Consider the following 23,992-nt stretch of genomic DNA (forward strand, 5'->3'; position numbering starts at 1 on the left):
TGAGGAAGATTAAAAGAGGTAATACATGTAAGTGCTTAGCACAATGCCTACAACATAAATGTTATTATCACTGCACTTTTTCTGGGGAAGAGTCCAGACACCTGGGATGCACGGGCTCGGCCGCAGTGCCAGAAGCCCTCCTCCTGCACCCTGATGGGCCCGGATAGAGTGTGTTTATTCCTGAATGTGTGGCAATTGGAGCTGGGATCTGGTTCTGTCCTTTTTAATTTCCCACTGTTAGGGTGGGGTCTTAAGGGATCCAAGGAGGCATTTCTCAGCCACAGAAATGCCTATTTAGTGCCTCCAGTGCAATTCACCAGAGTTCTTTTTCTCCTGCTCTCCAGCAGAGAAAGCCTCAAACCCCTTCCTTCTGGAACAGTGAGGATGCTAGAGAAGGTGCTTCCCTTCCCACAGGATGACCTCAGTTCCATTCCAAGGATAGCATGTGGAACGTGGTCTACGTTAACTTTTATTGGGTCATAGATCCCTTTGAGAATCTAATGAAAACTTTGTGGATTCTTCCCCTACTGGGGAACTGTGAAGAGAGAATCAACTAATTCCAGGTACACAACAAGGTGATGTGTTGGGATGTGAAGAAGATCCGAAGCTGAGGTCTTGGTCTGTAAAGCAAGGATTAAAGAAGAAAGAGATTAAAGGAAGGTGTAAGAGATGGGAAGCAACTCAAGTCCTGGCTTTGCTGTTCTTTGGCCTCATGACCTTGGACAAATTACTCAACCTCTGAGTCTCAGCTTCCCCATCAGTAAAATGCGGGGGCTAATTAACAGTCCTTGCTTCACAGAGGAAGAATTATGAGGGTCAAATGAGATCATCTATGTAGACATTTAACATGTATCCGGTACACCTTAAGCACGAACTCAACTGATACCAACTATTATTACCACGATGAGGATGATGAAGGATGAGGCAGAAAAAGGTTAGCACAGCCATGAAGCCTTACTGTACTACTGGTTTTGTGGTTTTTTAGATGTTGCATTTAAAAACAAAATCAAGGCAGGTTTGTTGGGGAGAAATACCAGTGCCAGAGGGAATACAGGTCTTGAGCCCAAAATACAGAAGAGCTCTAACTGCAGAACCCCAACCTTGGGTCCTCAGCTCAGAAAGTCCCACCTTAGGTAGCAATGAAGGTGGAGAACATAGATGAGTGCCTAACGAAGGGCCAACTCAAATATCACATGTCTCTACCCTCCGCTGGAACAGCACCAACTCCATAAAGTAACCCAGTAACTCTCCAATAGGCAGTTAGTCTTTGACTGATCAACAATGGAGGAATTACTATTTAACAAATACAATGTTGGGTTAGATGAAATCTTTCAAAGCAAGGGGCATTTAGAAGAAAAATAAATACATATAAAAATAAAAGAGGCATTTTTGATGGTAAAAAAGGCTGCCAATAACAGTTCCCATGGCAGCCCTGGCTCCCAACATCCCTATGTTCCAATCCGTTATCCCCTCCTGTATCCTCCACCTTGTAACCTCATTGGCAGATTAAGAATAAGTTTGGAAGCAGCCATGCTTTCCCAAATAATTTCCTCTAATATAAAAGTAATACATGTTCGTCATATAAAGCTGGGAAAACAAAGGAAATCTCAAAGGAAATGATAATCCAACCATGTTGATTTATTGCTGCCAGTTGCTCTAAGTCAAATAATTTTTATTTATTTAAAGAATTATGTCACATGGCTTTCCTAAAATGGCCAGCATTCCTGAAGATTCAGTAAAAGCAGTAAGAATCAAGAAAGTTTAGAACTGGTTGACAAAAGGGAGACAAGTGCACGTGCACACACGCACACACACGTGTGCAGGGCTTGCCTCTCAGAGGCCTCTTGAACTCACAATACAGGATGGTCACTATGGCCACCCCTGAGCTAAGAAATTTAAACTTAGAGGATCAAAAAAGAACTCCACCCATTAAAACAATGCTGTTTAAGTATCAAAAAGTCTAGCATTTCAAAAGAGTGTTTTAAGTACACATTTTAAAAAACCCAAAGCCTACGATGTGTTCCTTGGCACGAATCTGGGTCAGTTCCTGGTGGGGCTCCAGGGTAGAATTTCAAAAGAGATGTAATTATTCCCCATGTCACTGATACCATTCTATCAGATGCAAATAAATCAAAATCATAACGATAAAGAAAAACAAAACTGAACCTCTCTGGCAACACACTCGGTGCTTAGAAAACATGAGTTTTTACCAGCATCTTTTATGGCTGCCTCTTAAAACCATTTTCGATACCACTTAGGCCAGAAAAACAGGAAGAATAATTTGTTGACTAGTTTCAAGGCTGTCCTCATCTGTTTAGTGGAGGGGCATCCCAGACAAGGATGTCCGTTCAGCAGGAAAGAACTTTCCAAGAGATGAGCACCCATCACTGGAAAAGGGTGGCTCCTTCAGTGAGAGTCTCACTGCCGGAGGTATGCAAGCAGAGTTATACAAACCATGTGGCTTCCAAGGTCCCTCACAACTTTAAAATTCAGCCTTCATTTCAGAAGGTGCTGCCCTGTTGCCTTCCCTCATTCCTCATTAACGAGAAAGATAGCAAGATCACTGGCATGAGTTCTCCAGAACTCAGAAGGGCCACAGATAGAGGCAAAGGGCAAGAGATGGGAGTCACTCCTGAGCCTGGAGGAGACAGGTAAGCCCAGAAGCATGTCCTCTAGGAATGGACAAAGAATTCAGAGATGTCTGTGGGTGGCTCTGGAAACAAAGTGGAATGCTGAGACTCAGAGTAGAGTCCACATGCCCTATCCTGAGACTGGACTGCAGCAGCTTTTCTGGAAAAGGTGGCACTTTTAGGATTTAATATAGATCCCTCTGGGTCCCCAAGACACAGGCAGCTCTGCCACTTTCCCACAAACCCTGGACATCACTGGTCAAATATAAGCAGAAGACATCTCCTTAAGAGCGTCCTGGAGCTGAGAGGTCAAGAAAGGGGCCTCCTAGGACCCCCAAGATAACCAAGTCCAGCAAACAATGGCCTGCAATTAACTGGGACAGTGTACTTTTTCTACATTCTACGATAGAGGCAAAGGACAACAAAATAAGTTGACATTTGGTCCCAAAAAACCATATCCAGAAGACGTCCTAATTCAATCCAGCTTCTAACGGGCCCTTGGTTATGGTTGGTCCACAGAGCTGGTAACAACACACAGTCTAATTCAAACCTACAGCTTAGAATTTTGGACAGACTTTAAAGTCTTATTGGCAAGATCACAAAAGACCAAAAGATGTGCATGTTATTCCACGTAGGGACCCCCATGTCCCTCTAGGATAAGGCATGACACTCCTGACTTCTGCAGAAGACAGGATTTTTCTTCCTCCAAAGATAAGGGGGTTGGGGCACAGCGCATGGGGAGGGGGAGGAGAGCAAAATCCTCAGGAGGAGCCAATAGATAATACCCCAGAGTAGCAAAACATGCAAGCTATTGAAAAACGTGTAAGTAAACACCAAAAGAATCAGCTATGATTTTTAAGTGACTGCCACAGGGGATGGCAGGTAGGGGGAGGGGAGGCAGGAGAGGGTGTTCCTGGAGAACTGTTTGATTCTTGAAACTATATGCATGTGTAAATTTGATAAAAACTACAAATTGGAGCAGATGTAGTTCGGAAAAACGATATACACACTGGGGATGCTGCTGCCGCCACCCCTCCCCCCAGCAACCTGCACGGAAGCGAAGTTGCCCAGGCTTGTTGGGGCAACCTTCTTAACACGAACGGTGGTGTGACACGTGAACCATGGTTCCCACTCTGCTGCGAGCAGATGGCATGCCAGTTAGCTCTGGAAGCTCGACTGCCAGCAGAGCCAGCTGTTTTCTCTTTTTCCTTTGCAAGTCCAGAAAAGTTTAGGTGTTGTTACCTTTTCAGAACATTGTCAATAATTAGCCTTACTACATAACTCTCTGCAGTACGGACTAGCATTCTGGGAAAGTCGAGAAAATTTCCCCAACATTGCTGATTTCATACAGCATTACATTCAGTCTTCACGTCTCCAGAGGCTCCTCTTGGCTGTGAGAATTTCTCATACTTCCCTCATTTTTGATGACCTCGACAATGTTGAGGAGCACTGCCCCATTCTAAAGCCTCAGAGTCCTCTGCTTCAGCTGGGAGACAGGGAAAGGGACAGTGGAGCAGCCACTTCACATTCATGAAAACCCCAGCTTAGAGGAGCTGTCCATCCTTTTGTATTTCTGGTATGGAGCGATGGAGATCTCCTCTAGCACCCAGTGCTAAGGCAACATTTCCAATTTGAATATTCCATTGGTCAGGCTGCTGCAGGCGGCCCAGCTTTAGGAAGACCAGCTGGGTGGCTGATAAAGTCTTGGTGCTCCAGCCGGGTGTCAGGCCTGTGCCTCTGAGGTGGGAGAACAGAGTTCAAGACATTGATATTTTGTGGGGCCAGGAGGTCTCTGGTGGACCAAACAGCAAAAGCTCTCTCAGAGATCGCCATCTCAATGATAAGACCCAGCTGCACTCAATGATCAGCAAGCTACAGTGCTGGACACCCTATGCCAAACAACTAGCAAGAGAGGAACACAACCCCACCCATTAGCAGAGAGGTTGCCTAAAATCATAAGGTCACACACACCCCAAAATACACCACCAGACGGAGTCCTGCCCACCAGAAAGACAAGATCCAGCCTCATCCACCAGAACACAGGCACCACCAGTCCTCTCCACCAGGAAGCCTACACAACCCACTGAACCAACCTTACCCACGAGGGGCAGACACCAAAAACAACGGGAACTACGAACGTGCAGCCTGCAGAAAGGAGACGCCAAACACAGGAAGTTAAGCAAAATGAGAAGACAAAGAAATACACAGCAGATGAAGTAGCAAAGTAAAAACCCACCAGACCAAACAAATGAAGAGGAAACAGGCAGTCTACCTGAAAAAGAATTGAGATTAATGATAGTAAAGTGATCCAAAATCTCGGAAACAGAACGGAGAAAACACAAGAAACGTTTAACAAGGACCTAGAAGAACTAAAGGGCAAACAAACAACGCTGAACAACACAATAAATGAAATTTTAAATTCTCTAGAAGAAATCAATAGCAGAATAGCTGAGGCAGAAGAACGGATAAGTAACCTGGAAGATAAAATAGTGGAAATAACTACTGCGCAGCAGAATAAAGAAAAAAGAATGAAAAGAACTGAGGACAGTCTCAGAGACCTCTGGGACAACATTAAATGCACCAACATTCGAATTAAAGGGGTCCCAGAAGAAGAAGAGAAAAAGAAAGGGACTGAGAAAATATTTGAAGAGATTATAGCTGAAAACTTCCCTAATATGGGAAAAGAAATAGTCAAGTCCAAGAAGCACAGAGAGTCCCATACAGGATAAATCCAAGGAGGAACAGGCCAAGACACATATTAATCAAACTATCAAAAATTAAAGACAAAGAAAAAATATTAAAAGCAGCAAGGGAAAAACAACAAATAAAATACAAGGGAATCCCCATAAGGTTAACAGCTGATCTTTCAGCAGAAACTCTGCAAGCCAGAAGGGTGTGGCAGGACATACTTAAACTGATGAATGGGGAAAACCTACAACCAAGATTACTCTACCCAGCAAGGATGTCATTCAGATTTGATGGAGAAATTAAAACCTTTACAGACAAACAAAAGCTAAGAGAATTCAGCACCACCAAACCAGCTTTACAACAAATGCTAAAGGAACTTCTCTAGGCAGGAAACACAAGAGAAGGAAAAGGTCTACAATAAAAAACCCAAAACAATTAAGAAAATGGGAATAGGAGCACACATACCCATAACTACCTTAAATGTAAATGCTCCAACCAAAAGACATAGACTAGCTGAATGGATACAAAAACAAGACACATATATATGCTGTCTACAAGAGACCAACTTCAGACCTAGGGACACATACAGACTGAAAGTGAGGGGATGGAAAAAGATATTCCATGCAAATGGAAATCAAAAGAAAGCTGGAGTAGCAATTCCTATATCAGACAAAAAGGACTTTCAAATAAAGACTATTACAAGAGACAAAGAAGGACACTACATAATGATCAAGGGATCAATCCAACAAGAAGATATAACAATTGTAAATAATTATGCACCCAACATAGGAGCACCTCAATACATAAGGCAAATGCTAACAGCCATAAAAGGGGAAATTGACAGTAAAACAATCATAGTAGGGGACGTTAACACTCCGTTTCACCAATGGACAGATCAACCAAAATGAAAATAAATAAGGAAACACAAGCTTTAAATGATACATTAAACAAGATGGACTTAACTGATATTTACAGGACATTCCATCCAAAAACAATAGAATACACATTCTTCTCAAGTGCTCATGGAACATTCTCCAGGATAGATCATATCTCGGGTCACAAATCAAGCCTTGGTAAATTTAAGAAAACTGAAATCGTATCAAGTATCTTTTCCAACCACAGTGCTATGAGAGTAGGTATCAATTACAGGAATAAATCTGTAAAAAATACAAGCACATGAAGGCTAAACAATACACTACTAAATAACCAAGAGATCACTGAAGAAATCAAAGAGGAAATCAAAAAATACCTAGAAACAAATGACAATGAAAATATAACGACCCAAAACTTACGGGATGCAGCAGAAGCAGTTCTAAGAGGGAGGTTTATAGCAATATAATCCTACCTCATGAAACAAGAAACATCTCAAATAAACAATCTAACCTTACGTCTAAAGCAATTAGAGAAAGAAAAAAAAAAAACCCAAAGTTAGCAGAAGGAAAGAAATCATAAAGATCAGATCAGAAATAAATGAAAAAGAAATGAAGGAAACAATAGCTAAGATCAGTAAAACTAAAAGATGGACTTCCCTGGTGGCGCAGTGGTTAAGAATCCGCCTCCCAATGCAGGGGACACAGGTTCCAGCCCTGGTCCGGGAAGATCCCACATGCTGCAGAGCAACAAAGCCCGTGCACCACAACTACTGAGCCTGCGCTCTAGAGCCCATAAGTCACAACTAGTGAAGCCCACACACCTAGAGCCCAGGCTCCACAACAAGAGAAGCCACCACAATGAGAAACCTGCACACCACAACGAAGAGTAGCCCCCGCTCACCGCAACTACAGAAAGCCTGCACACAGCAATGAAGACCCAACACAGCCAAAAGTAAATTAAAAAAAAAAATCTTCCAACAAACAAAAGCCCAGGACCAGATGGTTTCACAGGAGAATTCTATCAAACATTTAGAGAAGAGCTAACATCTATCCTTCTCAAACTCTTCCAAAATATAGCAGAGGGAGGAACACTCCCAAACTCATTCTACGAGGCCACCATCACCCTGATACCAAAACCAGACAAAGATGTCACAAAAAAAGAAAACTACTGACCAACATCACTGATGAACATAGATGCAAAAATCCTCAACAAAATACTAGCAAACAGAATCCAACAGCACATGAAAAGGATCATACACCATGATCAAGTGGGGTTTAACCCAGGAATGCGAGAATTCTTCAATATATGCAAATCAATGAAATAAACCATATTAACAAACTGAAGGAGAAAAACCGTATGATCATACCGATAGATGCAGAAAAAGCTTTTGACAAAATTCAACATCCATTTATGATAAAAACTCTCCAGAAGGTAGGCACAGAGGAAACTTACCTCAACACAATAAAGGCCATATATGACAAACCCACAGCCAACACTGTGCTCAATGGTGAAAAACTAAAACCATTTCCACTAAGATCAGGAAAAAGACAAGGTTGCCCACTCTCACCACTATTATTCAACATACTTTTGGAATTTTTAGCCACAGCAATCAGAGAAAAAAAGGAAATAAAAGGAATCCAAATCGGAAAAGAAGAAATAAAACTGTCACTGTATGCAGATGACATGATACTATACAGAGAGAATTCCAAAGATGCTACCAGAAAACTACTAGAGCTAATCAATGAATTTGGTAAAGTAGCAGGATATAAAATTAATGCACAGAAATCTCCTGCATTCCTATACACTAATGATGAAAAACCTGAAAGAGAAATTAAGGAAACACCCCCATTTACCACTGCAACAAAAAGAATAAAATACCTAGGAATAAACCTACCTAAGGAGACAAAAGACCTGTATGCAGAAAACTATAAGACACTGATGAAAGAAATTAAAGATGATATAAACAGATGGAGTGATACACCATGTTCTTAGATTGGAAGAATCAACACTGTGAAAATGATTCTACTACCCAAAGCAATCTACAGATTCAATGCAATCCCTATCAAACTACCAATGGCATTTTTCACAGAACTAGAACAAAAAATTTCACAATTTGTATAGAAACACAAAAGACCACGAGCAGCCAAAGCAATCTTGATAAAGAAAAATGGAGCTGGAGGAATCAGGCTCCCTGACTGCAGACTATACTACAAAGCTACAATAATCAAGACAGTATGGTACTGGCACAAAAACAGAAATATAGATCAATGGAACAGGATAGAAAGCCCAGAGATAAACCCACGTACATATGGTCATCTTATTTTTGATAAAGGAGGCAAGAATATACAACGGAGAAAAGACAGTCTCTTCAATAAGTGGTGCTGGGAAAACTGGACAGCTACATGTAAAAGAATGAAATTAGAGCACTCCCTAACACCGTACACAAAAATAAACTCAAAGTGGATCAAAGACCTAAATTTAAGGCCAGACACTATAAAACTCTTAGAGGAAGGAAAACATAGGCAGAACACTCTATGACATAAATCACAGCAAGATCCTTTTTGACCCACCTCCTAGAGAAATGGATATAAAAACAAAAATAAACAAATGGGACCTAATGAAACTTCAAAGCTTTTGCACAGCAAAGGAAACCATAAACAAGACGAAAAGACAACTCTCAGAATGGGAGAAAATATTTGCAAATGAATCAAGTGACAACGGATTAATCTCCAAAATATACAGGCAGCTCATGCAGCCCAATATCAAAAAAAACAAACAACCCAATCCAAAAATGGGCAGAAGATCTAAATAGATACTTCTCCAAAGAAGATATACAGATTGCCAACAAACACATGAAAGAATGCTCAACATCACTAATCATTAGAGAAATGCAAATCAAAACTACAGTCAGGTATCACCTCACACCAGTCAGAATGGCCATCATGAAAAAATCTACAAACAATAAATGCTGGAGAGGGTGTGGAGAAAAGGTAACCCTCTTGAACTGTTGGTGGGAATGTAAATTGATACAGCCACTATGGAGAACAGTATGGAAGTTCCTTAAAAAACTAAAAACAGAACTACCATACGACCCAGCAATCCCACTACTGGGCATATACCCTCAGAAAACCATCATTCAAAAAGAGTCATGTGGGGCTTCCCTGGTGGCACAGTGGTTGAGAGTCCGCCTGCCGATGCAGGGAACATGGGTTCGTGCCCCGGTCTGGGAAGACCCCACATGCCGCGGAACGGCTAGGCCCGTGAGCCATGGCCACTAAGCCTGCGCGTCCGGAGCCTGTGCTCCGCAACGGGAGAGGTCACAACAGTGAGAGGCCTGCGTACCGCCAAAAAAAAAAAAGAAAAGAGTCACGTACCACAATGTTCATTGCAGCTCTACTTACAATAGCCAGGACATGGAAGCAACCTAAGTGTCCATCGACAGATGAATGGATAAAGAAGATGTGGCACATATATACAACGGAATATTACTCAGCCATAAAAAGAAACGAAACTGAGTTATTTGTAGTGAGGTAGATGGACCTAGAGACTGTCATACAGAGTGAATTAAGTCAGAAGGAGAAAAACAAATACCGTATGCTAACACATACATATGGAATCTTAAAAAACAAAAGGTTCTGAAGAACGTTTTTCTTCAGGACAGGAATAAAGACAAAGGAATAAAGACAAAGTCGCAGACGTAGAGAATGGACTTGGGGACACGGAGAGGCGGAAGGGTAAGCTGGGACGAAGTGAGAGAGTGGCATGGACATATATACACTACCAAATGTAAAATAGCTAGTGGGAAGCAGCCGCATAGCACAGGGAGATCAGCTCGGTGCTTTTGTCCACCAAGAGGGGTGGGATAGGGAGGGTGGGAGGGAGACGCAAGAGGGAGGAGATATGCAGATATGTGTTTATGTATAGCTGATTCAGTTTGTTATACAGCAGAAACTAACACACCATTATAAAGCAATTATACTCCAATAAAGATGTTTAAAAAACACAAAACTACGAATTGTAAAAAGAAGAAAAGAGGGAACAGGGCTAGGATACCTTGGATGTATGTATTTTATTTCCCAACTTAAAATAAATAGTTATAAAATCATCATCCAGAGAGAATCACTGGATGATTTGGAGGTAGTTTCTTTTTATATATGTGTATATGTATACATACATGTATCAATAAGAAGAATTTTTTTTAACTCTTTGGAGTCATCCAATGACCATAAGGTTTCTGTTTGATTTTGGAGAAGGAATATTTTATTCATTAAAGTATTAAATAACTTGGGCCTTCGCTTCGTATATCATCAGTCAATATCAAGCTTTTCTATATATTAGGATAGGCATGCCAGGCTGTCATATTTTGACTACATGGTGTATTTACAAAGAAAAAAATACTTTTTGGATAGGGTATTGTGATTTTCAGTATTCTTAGACATCAAATTGCAGCAGTGGGGTGGAAGCCTTACTGGAAATTGGTTTCACCTCAAATTATGTTTTCTGACTCTCTCCCTGTGTGCCTTGTTTCTTCCCATGCATGTCTTCGCTTCTCTCTCCCCACCCACCTGTCACTAGCTCTCCTCCCCACTCCACCCCACTTCCTTGTTTCATCCTCTCACACCTGTACTTTTCCCCTGACACCCTCAACCCGATGGAATATGGAACTGAAATCATATTCTTATTACTTTTTGCATTTGCACAATAGAATGGTCTTTAAGTTTAAAACAGGAACACAGGGCTTTCCTGGTGGCGCAGTGGTTGAGAGTCCGTCTGCCGATGCAGGGGACACGGATTTGTGCCCCGGTCCAGGAAGATCCCACATGCCGCGGAGCGGCTGGGCCCGTGAGCCATGGCCACTTAGCCTGCGCGTCCGGAGCCTGTGCTCCGCAACAGGAGAGGCCACAACAGTGAGAGGCCCGCGTACCGCAAAAAAAAAAAAAAAAAAAAAAAAAAAAGAACACAAAGTATTCCATTCATCCATTTTCTAAGGTCCCCGTACCTCTTTTTTTTTTAAAAACAAAACAAAACAAGGCAGCTGTAGCCCCAGGGCACATGGCCTGACTAGGAAACCCTCAGAAATAAGAGCTCTGACCCCTGCCTGGAAAAGCCAGTATAGACGTAGAAGAGGCCTTGTGTGGGCAAGGGGATGGTTTCCCAGAGAGGCCAGGGAGGAGGACTGAAGTCAAAGCCAACTCACACTTCCCCTGGGGACCTGCAGGAGGAAGGGTCATGCCCACAGCCCAGCACCGCCTCCAGTGGGGGCATCAGTAGATCCAGAAGGCAAACCTATAACTATCAGGGCATCGAGCTAAACCACCACCTACTCCTCCATCCCTCTGAGAAGGACCTGCCTCTTTTTCTCATCATCCAAAATGTCTTCAGTCTTTTTTCCCCTGCAAGAGCTTCTTCTAAAATCAGGTTACACCCCCCCATCCTATACCTATAGGACTTTTGTAACCCAGATGTTGGATACATCTTAAAAGAACTTTCTGGGTCCCAATCACTCTTTGAAATATAAGTTCTCTCTTCCAGCCCTCAGAGATCTGCATACTTCCCATGGCTGACTTCCACAGCTCCAAGTGTCTGATAAAAAAATATTCGACCAGGACAGGCCTAGGCACAATCCTAGGTCTGCCACAGAGGCTTCCCACACAGAAAATACAAATCTGAGCTGGTAATCCAGCCAGCAGTGAATCCACCTGAGGCCTTATCACCCAGCCCTCACTTCCCGTTTTAGCTTTAGGCTCCTAATGGGATCCTTCCCCTTAGATGCTTCCCTGAGATCACACATGGGTCATGTACCCAATAGATACAGTATCTACTGCACTTCCCTGAGTTCATGTCAAGAAAGGAGTATATTCCGTTTGACAGGCTTGCACAACTCATACTGGTTCTTAATCACTGGTGCATTCTTCTTGGTAACAGTACCAAGCCATTTTCCCTATGAAGATACATGAAAAAATTTTTAAAGAAAGAGAAGAGCGTAAATGAGGGAGCTCTGCCTTCCCCAAGTATCTCCTGAAGAAAGTCAGGCAATTGCTCCGTTTCTGAGAAATAAACCAGTAAATTCCCATACAGTAAGTTTTCTGCAAATGATATAGGAAACTGGGGGAGGGGGTGTGGAGGGGCGACTAAAACGGGCAGTTCAGTTCTCAAAGAGCAGGAAGGTAAGTTTTTATACAGTGGCAAATGTTCCTTTTGGACTGGCTTCAAACCTGTGTGTGGGCCGATTCTCTGAAATAAACAAAATTCTCTTGTATAACAGAGGTTATGAGGTGACTAAGAGGGTGAGGATTCTGGTGGAAAAGAAGTCACCCCCAAATCACCTTTGACTAGGATCAGTTCTTCTGCCTGCATTGGGTCTTGACTCGGCAAAACCTGACTAGTGACGGACAGCCGTATCAAAGGGTCCATGCAACCCTGGACAGATGGGTATATGCCCCAGCTTAAGTCCAAGGACAACCCGACTGGTCCAGCTTTTGAGAGCCCTGAAACGCCCTGATCCACACAGCGAGAGCTGGAATGCCAACCCTGGCTCCAGTCAGATCCCATGCACTGCCAAGGGAGGCATGATGTCCCGAACAGCAGTTGGCCCAACACGTGAGCGGGAGGTGCAGCTGCCGAGCTTTCATGTTTACCAGGAAGAAAGAATGTTGATTTTGCAGATTTTTGATAATGTTTTCACAGCCAGTGTTATTCCCAGCCCATTTGAAAATGCAATCTGAATACCAACCTTTTCCTCATCGGTCTCCTCGAACTTAAATGGTTCCATCGGCCTCAGCCCTGGAAACCCTTCTTTCTCTACTGGCCACATTTCAGGTGGCCAGGTGGCCAGGTGGAGGAGCGGAGGGAAACCAGGATCTCTGCAATGGCAGTTCAGGGTATGGAGAAGAATATTAAATCCAGAAGTGGGGTACTTGGGCTTAAGACCCTGGCAGCACATGGCTGCGAGATCTCTGTGGGCCAGTTTGGCTCTCCAGGAAGGACTCTCACAGCTCTGTCTTTGGGTCTGTGGTTCTACTGAATCGATTCCATGTTTTCGCTTTAAATTGAGTAACCCAAATGCAATAAGTCACAGATTAAAAAGGACTAGAATGAACCGAGAAGTTACTTTAGACTGAGAGCAAAAATGGGCCAAGCACCCAGCAATCTTGCCAGAGGGAGCGGGCATGACACCACAGAAGGGATGCAGACTAGAAGAGCCCTTGACAAAATGCTGAGAGTCTGCCCAGACCCTTCTGAAAACTGGGTTTTTTAGCCGGTTCCTGAATTTTCCTCTCCACAATCTTGAACATTGACTATTATGTGGAAAAAACAAGAAACAAGCAACATTTAAGGGGACAAAAGTATACCCTTGGGAGACACAGGAAGAATGGTGTCTGAAGTAAGGGCTTCTTCTCTTCTCCCTCATACACAAAAACTCATACACGCTCAACTAGCCTTATGAGTAATACGCCGCCTTGGTGGATGCCCAGCTGACTCTGTCATAGCCAGGAGCCTCTGCCAACCGCTGATGCAGTGGAAGAGTTGTCTGACCAGCTCCCTTCCTGATGCTGGTCTATTTTGGGTGAAAACCTTGGTCTTCAGTTGCCTTGGGCTCTTTCCTTGGAAGTACTATTTGGTGACGGTAATCCTCAAGGGCCTGTACTAAAAATGACTTTCCAGCTAAGAGACACAGTAGAGATCAAGCCAGTTTTAGACCCTTACTGTCATGGTTTTGAGATCTGTGTAAGGATCAAGCAGTGGCCAGCCCAGCCCAATCCAGCCCAGAAGCATCATGGTAAACCTACCTATCCCACCATTAGACATCTGTATGCCCAGCACCATGCAGATATCTTAACTCCGAGGATGCTTACAATATAGTTTGAGATAAAAATCAGCCCAGTGACAGCTAGTCAGCCAGCCACATAAAGGAAAAGAAAAATCTTAAAAACCATTTTCAGTCACAAAAAGTTGTGAGAATGGAGCAAATATGGGCTACAAAGGTCACCCAGACCTTGCACTGGGAAATACACTCTAGGTGAAAGACCTCTTTTAGAGGGCAAAACAGATACCCTGAGGTTTTCTTCTCAGAGAAACCAAAGGTCAGGTCATCTGTTGGTCGACCAAGAAAGTAACCATTAAGCAAACCCCCTCCCCTTCCAGCCCCACGGCTTTGTCTCTCTCGGGGCTGGAATACAGATTCCAAGGTGGGAGACTCTAAGCGGGACAGATGACCAAGCAGGGGCTCTGGGGTGGTCAGTGTAAAAGTGGTGCTCACCACATGCTAGCAGACTGAAAAGCAAGTCAAAATCTCTTTAGTTATTTCCCTAAGTATGGTTTTCAGATTCTGGCATCAGAACCCCTACAATCTCTCTAGACCTGAGAAATCAGAATCTTTGAGGGCATGGCCAGGGAATCTCTGTCTTTAACCCGTTACTCAATGTGACCCCAAAAATGTGAGAACTACTGCTAGCCTGTTCCGGCCTGTCCTCTTCTGACATGGGGGTAACTAGGAAAAGGTTGGGTGCCTCAATGAGGAAAGAGATTTAAGCAGAAACCACACATGTGAAGAGAGAGAAGAAAGAGGCTGGAACAATCAGTGGGAAATCTCTTAGCACGAGAGAGAATGTGATGATGACCACCCAGCCCAACACGGAGACTCTCGCTCCACTGCAACCTTGGAAGATCAGAAGAAAGGGAATTTCTTTACAGGAGCCAAAGAGGGCTTGAGTTTGAGTGGATCTGGGCCAGCCCCAAGAATGGAGGAGTTCAGGAATTCCCTGGAGATCCAGTGGTTAGAACTCAGCACTTTCACTGCCAGGGCCTGGGTCTGATCCCTGGTTGGGGAACTAAGATCCCACAAGCTGCACAGAGCGGCCAAAAAAATAAGTAAATAAAAAATTAAAATTAAAAAAAAAAGAATGGAGGAGTTCACCCATGTGGATGGGACTGTCCAAGTTTGGCCCAAAGCCCCCTGCAATAGGTTCCTTCTGCCCCCCCCCCGCACCACAGCCCTGAGAAGTGGTGACTACCAAGTCCTAAGGGATTCCAAGGAAACAGTGAAGTGCTTCCACCCAACTCCAGACATCACAGCCACTTGGCTAATGCCCACTTACTCTGTCTGGTTACCACATGGTCTGGAACTGACATCTACACTCACCATCCCCCAAGGGTCAGTGGGTTTCACCTGTCTCTCCCTAGGCCTGAGGGAGCGGCAGAGCCAAGCAGCTGCACATCTGAGTGGCATGAGCAAGGTGGCCGGCAACATCAGCATTATGTGGGAACGTATTAGAAATACAAATCCTCTGGTCCACTCTAGAGCTACTGAATCAGAAATTCTGGAGGAGGAGCCCAATAACCTGTAGCTTAATGAGCTCTGAAGGTAATTCTAATAAACAGCTAAAGTTTGAGAACCAGTGTTTTACACTGTTAATATGAACCATAATGGTAAGTCAACAAAAGTGTGGCATGCATTTACCTAGGCCTACAAAACACTTTCAAATATAATATCTTAGGGATACCCCTTCTAATCCTAAGGTCCTATAATTCGTTTGAATCTCATAGCAATGCTGAGGTAGATAAAGCAGAATTATTATCCCATCTTATAGGTAGAGAGACTGAGGTTCAGAGAGATGGAGTGACCGACAGAGTTACCCTCACCCAGAGCCATCACTGACAAGCCACTGGAAAGTCACCAAGACTTAACTCTAAATAATTAAGAGTTACCAGCCCAGGACTTCCCTGGTGGCACAGTGGTTAACAATCCGCCTGCCAATGCAGGGGACACGGCTTCGATCCCTGGTCCGGGAAGATCCCACATGCTGCGGAGCAAGCCCGTGCACCACAACTACTGAGCCTGCAGGCTCTAGCGAGCCACAACTGCTGAGCCCACGTGCCTAGAGCCCGTGCTCCGCAACAAGAGAAGCCACCACAATGAGAAGCCCGGGCACCGCAAAGAAGAGTAGCTCCCACTCGCCACAACTAGAAAAAGCCCGCACACAGCAACGAAGACCCAACACAGCCACAGGTAAATAAATAAATAAATAAAATAAAGTTGGAAAAAAAGAGTTACCAGCCCATACCAATTTCTTTTTTCCCATGGCCCCCAGGGACACTGCTGGCAGCAGGAATGATATTGACATTCCTTTTTATCCAGCCCATTGTTACTTACCTCAAGTGACTATTTCTAAGACTGTCCTCCATTAATTCTGGATTTGAACTGAAAAAACAATTTTAAACCCACTTCAAGACACATCCACTTAGTCTCAATGCTGACCTGACACAGACAACGATCCTCAACTGATAAATGGGCTATGCACCAAGTTCATGTATAAACTGGAAGGCTGGAACTCAGATTGCATTTTCCCATGGACACAACATGGAGATGGTGGTTGGATCCTCAGATCAAGCCACAAAAGTCCATCTACAAAAGGGAGAGGCAGAAGAGAGCATAGGCAGGTTTGGCAGTGCCAGAAGGTTTAAATCCCAGCTTTCCCATCATTAACTAAAAGGAGACAAAACCCAAGTCACATGGCCTTTCTGGGCCTCAGTTTCTTCATCCGTAAGACTCACCTGGCAGGGTTGTTTAGAGGATTAAATGACAATGTATGTATAGTGCCTGCCACACAGTAGACATTCAACAAATGCTTGTAGATTATATTAACTCCCAAAGTAGCCGCCATAGTATGTTTCTGCCCTGAAAACTATGCAATTAAAAAAAAAATAACATACATTTGGGAATTCCCTGGCGGTCCAGTGGTTAGGACTTGGCACGTTCACTGCTGGGGCCCTGGGTTCAATCCCAGGCCGGGGAACTAAGATCCCGCAAAGCCAAGTGGTGTGGTCAAAATTTAAAAAAAAAAAAAAAGCATACATTTGTAATTACAGAAGGATTGACTGCAGGAGGATTAACTGCCTCCTAAAAGATCAAAAGATTGAGAGAGAAAGGGAGGGTGGCAGGCTCAGGGTGTGGCAAAGGTCAGGTCACCCATCTCACCCACCTATTCCCCTGGCCTTTTTTCAGCTCAACTCAATCGTCACTTCTTTGGGAACCTTCCTTGGCCTCCCAACTTGGGTCAACTCTCTCTAAAATGTTCCCATGGCCCCAAGTAGTTCTTCATAGCCTTACAATGATTAGAATTTTACCCTTAGAGTCTGCCTTCCCCACAACCCCATAAACTCCATGGAGTCAAGGTCCAGGTTTGTTTCTGCTCCCCAGTATCTTTCCCTGGTACTTGGCCCTGTGCCTGGAACACAGTGGGCCCTCAAATATTTGAGGAATGAATCATACTAGGGCAGCTGAGCAGGGATGGGTAAAGGGAAGAGGAGGTTGTGTGCAGCTGGCTGTGCGTGTGAACAGATAAGTCACAAGGTCTTGACTCATGGTTACCTGGAGAAGCATACAACTCTTTCTGTCCCAATTAAAAGAAAAAAAAAATCAATCTGCCTCTGCCATTATCACTTGGTCAATAAAGGCTGATGATAAAACCCCCAAGTTATTAAACCCACAGGCATCCTCCTCCAATGGGTACACATCTCCCAGGGCCTTGGTTTGTTGACAGGGCAAGTGCTGAATGAAGTGAAGATCCAGGCAGGTATGGAATTTGTTGCAGCTCTTCCTACCTCAGTACCAGTTAAAGAGGAATGACTCCAGCCTCATCCCAGCTTGAAGTCTGAAAGCATGGAAAACGCTGCTGCAATCTGCAATGTATTCAGTGGCTACATCCTGGAACAGCCGGGGTGATCCTCAAAACCTAACAAGGTAGGCATGGTTCCCACTCTGCAGGTGCGGAAACAGACTGAGGGAGGTCAGGAACACACTCATGATCACATAGTTAATAAGTAGCAGAGCTAGAAATGGAACCCACATTAGGTTGCAAAATGTGTGCTGTGAGCCATATTCAGCTACCTCTCCCCACACGGGGTATAGGTTTCTCCAGACTGAAGGGCGTACGGGCTTTGGTGAGCCAACGCAACCTGGTGTAAAACACACTGCAGAAAGACAACAATTCCGGATTCTTCCACGACTATGTGACCCAGGGTAAGTCACTTAACCTCCCTGGGCCCCAGGGAGGCTGCCTCCCCAGTAATGTAAGAGTGGCCTGGATGGCCATTATGAGAGGAGACCTGCTGAGCACATAAGAATGCCTTCCAGTCAAAACCTATCAAGAAATCACACCTGCCTGGCCCTTGCCAGGACCCTGCCACGCTGCAGCTCAGCTCTCCCTCACCCAAAGTAAAGGTTAACCAGAGACGCTGAGCTTTCAGGTGGGGAGGGAAGGAATGTCAGGCCACTGACTTTTCTTTTTTTCTTCCTTTCATTATCCACATTTCTATATATTATACGTATAGGACAACAAATTCAGGAACAATGAGAAAGTAATGTATAAAACTTTAAGAAATACAGATTACAAAATAATCATTTAACTTTTCATGCAAATGATTAAGCATTTTCATGCACTTGTTAAATAAAGCATACATAAGTCAAAATGTTAAATAATTCTAGTTTCTGACTAAATCATCTAAAGAATATGTTGGTGAAAACTCAAAATTGTCTAATAAGGTATGCATGACCTTGTTTATTTCGTATTTATCATAGATGTCAAAATGATCATGGTTAAAGCCAATTTAAGCATTTACTGAACAGACCCCCTGAAACTGGCTTGGAATAAACCAAGGATAAGCAACAAGCTAAAGGAGACTGTTTACCATACACTTAATTAACCCAAACCTCCCTTCCTACATCAGGAAATCGAAAAAATACCGTATGCTGTGAAAGAAGCAGGTGTCTATATCCCCAAGCTTTCCTTGGGCTCATGCCCACCAGCAGCCTTCTATGCAGCACCAGCTCCCTCTGGGATGTGTTCAACATACACTCAAGACCAACTGCACAACAGCCTTCAGAGACCAAGGCCATCAATCCAAGCAACAATCTCACCCAAGCGTCAGCCCCTGCTGTACAGAGTGATCTGGAATTTAGTCTCTTCCACAAAGCCTTACAAGGTCAAAAATGTTCAAGTTGTGTAATTCCAATGATGACAAGGCTGTGGAACAGCACAGACTAAATGGCCAATATGAATGACACTTCAGAAGACAAAACACAATAGCTGAAAGGCGGAGTCAGCAGTGGGCACAGCGGAAACCAAGGAGCCTGGTGCTGGCCAGGCTTCAGCAGCACGTGAGTCTGTGCTGCCACTGGCCCTGCTTAAAGTCACCACCTCCTGCCAGTCCCCACCAAGGGTTAGCACAGTCACCGCCTCCCCCACCCCCCAGCACCAAAAGAGGAGTCACAAATAGTTGACATCCATTTTGGGAAAGGCTGCTGACCTCTGAGCCATCACCCTCTTTGCAATACCCATACTGACCTTTACACAGGCGGCAAGGCATGGGGACATGGCCAAGGACATTTTCTAAAATGTTTATCAAAATAAAGTCTGAAATATGAGGAGCAGAAGGGGGAGTGAAGGAAGGCACAGCCCTCTTCTTTACCACAAGCCTAGATGCACTAACGTCTAACAATGTACACAAAATATTTCAGGGGCAGGAAAGTAGGGAGAAACAAGGGATATACAGCAAGAAGAAAAGAGAAGGAAAAATAAAGAGGAGAATGCTGTTAAAGAGGAAGCCTAGTGTCAAGTTGCCACCACCTGACACTGCCTTGATAGCCTTGGTCTTCTCCCCCAGCCCTACTTACCAAGGCTGTTCAAGAGGGATGTGCGATTCCACCACCCCACCCCCATCCGCCTACCAAACAGCAGACATCAAAGACATAACAAACCTAACCAATCAACTGTGTGACGTCAGCACCCAATCTCCTACAAAATAAGGAAAGCAAACTGACAAATGCTGAGCGGACCCCACCACCAAGTAAGTTACCAGACACGGAGTTTAAAGACATTTTTAGCTTCTAAAATAAGCCTTTAAATGCCTAAATATACTGAGGCAAACCCTTTCCAATTAAATGATAAAATATACCTTGATTCATAAAACAAACATTTTAAGTTATTTAAAAATAAATGAAACATTATGCTTGTGCAGTGCCAGGGCATGAAAACACCACCAGCATTTTGCAATAAATGCTGGGAGGCTTAAGAGACTGCAGTAAGACTGAGGACAGATCTAATCTATTAGATCTAAAGCTATGATTCTACAAATTAGGGAAAGGGTAGTAGGCAGCTAAACGGAGACCAACAGATTTTCACTCTTTGTAAAATGTGTTAAAATGGACATTTCTACAAAAAGATATTGAGTGTTTTTTATATATTATACTAACCTGAATATTCCAAATACCACCTACCCTACTGTTAAAAAGACACAAACACAAAAAGGATAGTTCCAGTTCTATCCAGGCCCTGAATCTGATGTACTTACCGCAGATGGGTCCTGCACCAGATGAGATGGAAGAATGTTTATTAAACACCTACTGTGTGCCAGACCGCAGAGCTAAGATCCCCCCTTTTGCTCGACCCCTTGTCTTCCCAGTCCCCAAACAGCCATGACAGGGTAAGAATGGAGGGAGAGGACTGAAGATCACACCACACCTTCAGATACAGCTAATATTTCACAGCAGGCAGAGGCGGATGGCACACAGAGAGAGCTTGGTCCACACAACTGAACAGGTCAGCCCTAATTTACAGATGACTTCTTCATCTTAAGAGGCAGACAAATGGAGACTAGTTAACTCTTTCATCATCCTTTCTCTGGAAGTTTCTGAGCCAGTCTTCCCACGCTTCAGGTCCTCCTAACAGAGGGCAAACCTTACTTCCCTAGTTTTATCTTGTTTCTGGTCACCAATAACACTGAATCTGGAATTCAGCAGGACCTCAGAGTGGTAGAAAAGGGAAAACTGGGGCTGTCCAGAAAAAAAAGTATGAAGTCACATCACTAACTTTAAGACAAGTTTCCAGGCCCTCAAAGCTCAGAGCCAGGTCCCAGTGTGGTTATAGGTCAGAGAGAGACAGGAAGGGGGGAGGAAGCTTTTCCACGGTCCCAAGATCCAACCCACAGGGGCCTCCTTTTCTCCCTTTTCTTCTTCCCAGCTCCTAATTATTCCCTTTTTTGTTTGTCTAGTCAATCAACACATATTTCTTGAGCCCTTACTTAACATATGCATGTTTTCCATTTTAACACAGCTTTTATTGATGTATACAGAGCACGTGACATTTCATGAAGTCCGCCCCTGGGGGATCTTGTAAAAAGTCTTTTGTAAAAAAGTGACCTCTGAAGTGAAATTCTGCCGAATACTATTCTACGTTGTTCAACCACAACTACTAGCACCCCACTCCCTGCCAACTTCACGTCAATACACAGATTCATGGGTGCAAAGCACTGATAATGAGAGCAGGGCCAGTTTTTTCTGCACGACCACATATAGGACACACCTGAGGGGCTGACAATCAAATAATAAGAGTAGCCATGATGTATCAACACCTGTTCATAGGTCAGGTATTAGACCAGTGCTTAAGTACCTGGTTCAATCCTTACAAATGTTGAGGTCAATTTTATCATCCCAATTTAATGATGAAAAGCTGAGCTCAAAGACCTTGCCTACAGTTTCACGACAAGTAAGAGGCAAAGCCAAAATCTGGACCCAGGAAAGTCCAACAACTCTTCTCCTCTTCCTGGTGGTAGAGTTGAATCAGACAGGACTCAATGTCTGGAGGACTTGTGGCAGGGCCCTCCCCAGTTGCAGGTGCCCCTCCCTTCTGTGTATGGATCTGGTCAGTGGAAATCAATGCTGAGGGTGGGAAAATCTATGTGCCAGAAATATCACAGAGAACGACAGCAGTAAATACCTATTTGCTTTTCATGATTTTTAAGTGAGGGAAGTGGGAAGGGAGAAGCCTGCATGTAAACATTCTCTGTGCCCCCAGTGACGCCACTTACCTCCTCAACCATTATCTCAAGCTTTGGCGCTGGAACATTCTGAAAGTAACTTGCTACGTAAGACCTCAGCACAGAAAAGCAAGGTCTGACCTTGTATTATTAGCTTCTCTACTTCAACCTCAGGTAACACCAATGGAAATGACAGGGCTGCGTGAACACTGCCAGCCTGGCTCCGAGCTCCTGATTCTGCAGCAGGCCTGCAGCCAAGTTCTGCTAACCCTGAGTCGCTGAAGACCCGGCACACGTGCGTGGTGTTAAGAAAAATACTAACAAGAGGCAATATACTCCCATTTGGGAAACAGAGAAAATAAAACCCCACTCGCCAACACTCCTACTGTGGTATTATTCGGGGACATTTCCTTGCAGTTTTTTTCATGTATGTTTAGCACACGATTATGACTGTGGCTCATATACAATTCTGTTTTCTTTCCCTCCAGCTACTACTTCTGCTTACTTATCAAGGGTCATCTGTCCTGTGGAGCCTTTCCTAGCTACCTCCTTGCCTAGATGAAGCTGACCCCTTTTCTTCCTGATGCTTCCACCACCCGCTGAACACACTTGAATCATGCTCCTCTAAAAACTTTACTCGTTAGCTTAGGCGTCAGGCTCCCCCTGTAAATCACAGCCGTTCCAAGCAGTCTGATTGTAAGCTTTGATTATTTTTCACATAGTTGGCAGTAACAACACCAAAATGTTAGCAGGGGCTGAGCTGGAGTGTCGTGCCATGACTGATTGGTTTTAGCATTCCGTCCACTTTTTGATGTGGCTCCAAATTTTCTTTAGACGACGTATAATTTCTTTCATGCATATTTAACTGACTATAAAAGTTTCTTAGGACTGCAATTGATCAACTTCAAAATCACAAAAGAAGAAAGGGGCCCGATGGCATGAGACAGGGGCAAACGTCCCGATTTTAAAGTAGGAAAGTTGGTGATCCTGACATCTACAAATAAAAAGCCCTGATAGGGCTTCCCCAGTGGCGCCGTGGTTAAGAATCCGCCTGCCAATGCAGGGGACACGGGTTCAAGCCCTGGTCTGGGAGGATCCCACATGCCACGGAGCAACTAAGCCCGTGCACCACAATGACTGAGCCTGTGCTCTAGAACCCGGGAGCCGCAACTACTGAGCCCACGTGCCACAACTTCTGAAGCCTGTGCACCTAGAGCCTGTGCTCCGCAACGAGAAGCCACTTCAATAAGAAGCCTGCACACTGCAACTAGAGAAAGCCCGGGCACAGCAATGAAGACCCAACGCAGCCAAAAATTAAAAATTTATATATAAATAAAAAAAGCCCTCATAACTACAAACAATGATTCCTGGCAAAAGTAGAGAACAAATGGTTTGGGGACATTTAGAAAGGAATGAACATGGGGAAGAGGCAATGTGAGTCCACGATGACCAAGCGGTGCCAAAAAGCAACCAGCTGTTCCTTGTGGTGATTACCAAGTTGGTAGACCAGGTGAAATGCGAGAGCTATCACGTATCTTGACTTCAGCAAAGCATCTTTAAAAACTCTTGTGATTCACTTCTACATAAGTTAGTGAAGTAGTCAAGCAGCTTGTGCAAGGCTATGCCCATCTAGCCAGCTGAACAACTACCCCTACAGAATGTACATCACTCCCTCTTTGGGCCATCACTGTACTTTGTACACAGCCCTCTCACGGCACTTACTACACCTGACTGAGCTCCTGGTCTGTCCTCCTATTAGCCCAGGGGTCAGCACTCTAAGATGTGTACACTAGTGTCTCCAGTGGCTTGATGACGAGCTAGAGAAAGGTTACCGACAGCACAACACAGTTTTCGATTCTTCGCCACACCCTGTCCAATGTCTTCTCAACAATGACTTGACAAAAGACAGACTCAGGAGGCAGGCTCACCAACTCCCCAGACGGCACAAAACAGCAAAGAGGAGCTAACGTTATAGCCAGCAGAAT

General features: G+C 44.1%; 1 protein-coding gene and 1 long non-coding RNA gene across 33 annotated transcripts in view; one reads left to right on the forward strand and one right to left on the reverse strand.

Moving 5' to 3' along the window:
* SORBS1 (sorbin and SH3 domain containing 1) overlaps positions 1–23,992 on the reverse strand; it is a 237,912-nt gene that overhangs the window by 181,725 nt on the left and 32,195 nt on the right. Inside the window, exon 1 of one of the 32 annotated variants that reach the window (XM_082673993.1) lies at positions 18,937–19,071. The exons of 28 other annotated variants lie outside the window; for them this stretch is intronic. The gene's annotated coding sequence lies outside the window, so the exon portion shown is untranslated. Of the gene's footprint in view, positions 1–16,449; positions 16,496–18,936; positions 19,072–23,992 lie in introns of those variants that run through there. 3 more of the 32 variants (XM_082674005.1, XM_082674004.1, XM_082674006.1) reach the window with 3 other exon arrangements.
* Positions 18,107–22,366, forward strand: LOC309834837. The gene is made up of 3 exons (XR_014297897.1): positions 18,107–18,213; positions 18,921–20,039; positions 22,182–22,366. It is a non-coding gene; the product is annotated as an uncharacterized lncRNA (long non-coding RNA).

This window comes from Grampus griseus, assembly GCF_964374135.1.
Source record: "Grampus griseus genome assembly, chromosome: 16".
NCBI lineage: Eukaryota > Metazoa > Chordata > Mammalia > Artiodactyla > Delphinidae > Grampus > Grampus griseus.